A 4,578-nucleotide genomic window follows, 5' to 3' on the forward strand; every position below is an offset into this window, starting at 1 on the left:
TTTAGTACACATGTTGGAAACTAAATTTGTTAATCTCAATCCTATAATTCAACATATGTTTCTTACACTCGGTGATATGGAAGAAGGATAAAAGAAAGATTTTGTTTTAGAAACCCTTCTCAAAGAATTTGGTGGTGTAGCAAGAGAGGCTAGAAAGGTCTTTACTAAATATAAGATGCTTGGCTCTTATACCAACTTTGCTAGTATCCTTGAAAAAATGGACATGGAGAGAATAAGGTACACTAATAATGTTAATCATGGTGGGGAGATTAAGACAACAATACCTTGTAAGCTCCTAGGAATGCATGAAGCTCTAGAAAATAACTATGGTTGGCTTGTTCCCGAAAATTTGTTTGATGAGGATAGTAAGCCTAAGTATAATGAAAAAGGAGCCTCTGAAACTTACATAGATAAGATAAAATGCATAGTTGATAAAACTCCAAACCCCTCTGTTGATGCTTCATCTCTTGATAATACTTGATTCACACTTTCTGCGCCTAGGCTGAAGGCGTTAAGAAAAGCGCTTATGGGAGACAACCCATTATTTTACTTCTGCACTTTATTTTATATTTGAGTCTTGGAAGTTGTTTACTACTGTAGCAACCTCTCCTTATCTTTATTTTATTGCATTGTTGTGCCAAGTAAAGTCTTTGATAGTAAAGTCAATACTAGATTTGGATTACTGCGCAGAAACAGATTTCCTGCTGTCACGAATTTCGACCTGTCTCTCTGTAGGTAGCTCAGAAAAATCTGATAATTTACGTGCGTGATCCTCAGATATGTACGCAACTTTCATTCAATTTGGGCATTTTCATTTGAGCAGGTCTGGTGCCTCAATAAAATCCGCCTTTACGGACTGTTCTGTTTTGACAGATTCTGCCTTTTATTTCGCATTGCCTGTTTTGCTATGTTGGATGGATTTCTTTGTTCCATTAACGTCCAGTAGCTTTGTGCAATGTCCAGAAGTGTTAAGAATGATTATGTCACCTCTGAACATGTGATTTTTTGATTATGCACTAACCCTCTAATGAGTTTGTTTTGAGTTTGGTGTGGAGGAAGTTTTCAAGGGTCAAGAGAGGAGGATGATACAATATGATCAAGAAGAGTGAAAAGTCAAAGCTTGGGGATGCCCCCGTGGTTCATCCCTGCATATTTTAAGAAGACTCAAGCGTCTAAGCTTGGGGATGCCCAAGGCATCCCTTCTTCATCGACAACTTATCAGGTTCCTCTAGTGAAACTATATTTTTATTCCGTCACATCTTATGTGCTTTACTTGGAGCGTCTGTTTGTTTTTGTTTTTGTTTTTGTTTGAATAAGATCGGATCCTAGCATTCTTTGTTTGGGAGAGAGACACGCTCCGCTATTTCGTATGAACAAATATGTTCTTAGCTTTATCTTTAATGTTCATTGCGAAAGTTGGACTATTTCATTCATTGTTATATGGTTGGAAACGGAAAATGCCGCATGTGGTAAATGGTTTAATGTCTTGAATAATGTGATACTTGGCAATTGTTGTGCTCATATAGATCATGTTTAAGCTCTTGCATCATGTACCTTGTACTCATTAATGAATAACTACATAGAGCTTGTTAAAATTTGGTTTGCATGATTGATCTCTAGAGTCTAGATATTTTCTGGTTGAGGTGTTTGAACAACAAGGAGACAATGTAAAGTCTTATAATAGCTACAATATGTTTATATGTGAGCATTGCTGCACCTTTTATACTTGAGTTTGCTTCAAACAACCTTGCTTTCCTAGCCTTGTATTGAGAGGAATTCTTCTCGTGCATCCAAATCCTTGAGCCAAATACCATGCCATTTGTGTCCACCATACCTACCTATCACATGGTATTTCTCCGCCATTCCAAAGTACATTACTTGAGTGCTACCTTTAAAATTTCTATTCTTTGCCTTTGCAATATATAGCTCATGGGACAAATAGCCTTAAAAACTATTGTGGTGAAGAATATGTACTTATGTGTCTTATTTCTTAATAAGTTGCTTGTTGAGCGGTAACCATGTTTACGGGGATGCCATCAACTTTTACCTTTGTTGAATATCATGTGAGTTGCTATGCATGTTCGTCTTGTACGAAGTAAGAGCGGTTTTCATGATCAAATGATTTGAGTATGCATACTTGTTAGAGAAGAACATTGGGCCGCTAACTAAAGCCATGATTCATGGTGGAAGTTTCGAGTTTGGACAACTAATCCTCAATCTCTTATGAGAAAATTAAGCTCATTGTTGAATGCTTATGCATTAAAGAGGAGTCCATTATCTGTTGTCTATGTTGTCCCGGTATGGATGTCTAAGTTGAGAATAATCAAAAGCGAGAAATCCAATGCGAGCTTTCTCCTTAGACCTTTGTACGAGGCGGCATAGAGGTACCCCTTTGTGACACTTGGTTGAAACATATGCTATGCAATGATAATCCGTGTTAATCCAAGCTAATTAGGACAAGGTGCGAGCACTATTGGTATACTATGCATGAGGCTTGCAACTTATAAGATATCTTATACATAACACATATGCTTTATTACTACCGTTGACAAAATTGTTTCTTGTTTTCAAAATGAAAAGCTCTAGCACAAATATAGTAATCCATGCTTCCCTCTGCGAAGGGCCAATCTTCTACTTTATTGTTGAGTCAGTTTGCCTATTCTTTCTATCCCAGAAGCAAACACTTGTGTCAACTGTGTGCATTGATTCTTACATGTTTACTTATTGCACTTTGTTATATTACTTTGTGTTGACAATTATCCATGAGATAAATATGTTGAAGTTGAAAGCAACCGCTGAAACTTTTATCTTCCTTTGTGTTGCTTCAATACCTTTACCTTGAATTTATTGCTTTATGAGTAACTCTTATGCAAGTCTTATTGATGCTTGTCTTGAAAGTATTATTCTTGAAAAGTCTTTGCTATATGATTCATTTGTTTACTCATTATCTCCATCATTGCTTCGAATCGCTGCATTCATCTCATATGCTTACAATAGTATGATCAAGATTATGATAGCATGTCACTTCAGAAATTATCTTTGTTATCGTTTACCTACTCGAGGGCGAGTAGGAACTAAGCTTGGGGATGCTTGATACGTCCCAAACGTATCTATAATTTCTTATGTTCCATGCTACTTTTATGATGATACTCACATGTTTTATACACATTATATGTCATTATTATGCATTTTCGGCACTAACCTATTGACGAGATGCCGAAGAGCCGATTCTTTGTTCTTCTGCTGTTTTTGGTTTCAGAAATCCTAGTAAGGAAATATTCTCGGAATTGGACGAAATCAACGCCCAGGGTCCTATTTTTCCACGAAGCTTCCAGAAGACCGAAGAGGATACGAAGTGGGGCCACGAGGCGACCACACAACAGGGCGGCGCGGCCCAGGTGCTGGCCGCGCGGCCCTGGCGTGTGGGGCCCTCGTGTGGCCCCCTGACCTGCCCTTCCGCCTACTTAAAGCCTTCGTCGCGAAACCCCCAGTACCGAGAGCCACGATACGGAAAACCTTCCAGAGACGCCGCCGCCAATCCCATCTCGGGGGATTCAGGAGATCACCTCCGGCACCCTGCCGGAGAGGGGAATCATCTCCCGGAGGTCTCTTCATCGCCATGATCGCCTCCGGATCGATGTGTGAGTAGTCCACCCCTGGACTATGGGTCCATAGCGGTAGCTAGATGGTTGTCTTCTCCTCATTATGCTATCATGTTAGATCTTGTGAGCTGCCTATCATGATCAAGATCATCTATTTGTAATGCTACATGTTGTGTTTGTTGGGATCCGATGAATATTGAATACTATGTCAAGTTGATTATCAATCTATCATATATGTTATTTATGTTCTTGCATGCTCTCCGTTGCTAGTAGAGGCTCCGGCCAAGTTGATACTTGTGACTCCAAGAGGGAGTATTTATGCTTGATAGTGGGTTCATGCCTCCATTAAATGCGGGACGGTGACGAGAAAGTTCTAAGGTTGTGGATGTGCTTGTTGCCACTAGGGATAAAACATCGATGCTTTGTCTAAGGATATTTGTGTTGATTACATTACGCACCATACTTAATGCAATTGTACTGTTGTTTACAACTTAATGCTTGGAGGGGTTCGGATGATAACTCTGAAAGTGGACTTTTTAGGCATAGATGCATGATGGATAGCGGTCTATGTACTTTGTCGTAATGCCTACGATTAAATCTCATAGTACTCATCATGATATATGTATGTGCATTGTTATGCCTTCTTTATTTGTCAATTGCCCAAGCTGTAATTTGTTCACCCAACATCTTGTTTATCTTATGGGAGAGACACCACTAGTGATGCTGTGGACCCCGGTCCTATTCTTTACATCTGAAATACAAATCTGCTGCAATTGTTCTTTCTTGTTCTTCGCAAACAAACATCATCATCCACACTATACATCTAATCCTTTGTTTACGGCAAGCCGGTGAGATTGACAACCTCACTTGTTACGTTGGGGCAAAGTTACTGTGATTGTGTTGTGCGGGTTCCACGTTGGCGCCGGAATCCACGGTGTTGCGCCGCACTACACTCCGCCACCAACAACCTTCAACG

The sequence above is a fragment of the Lolium rigidum genome, chromosome 4, assembly GCF_022539505.1.
Source record: "Lolium rigidum isolate FL_2022 chromosome 4, APGP_CSIRO_Lrig_0.1, whole genome shotgun sequence".
Lineage (NCBI taxonomy): Eukaryota > Viridiplantae > Streptophyta > Magnoliopsida > Poales > Poaceae > Lolium > Lolium rigidum.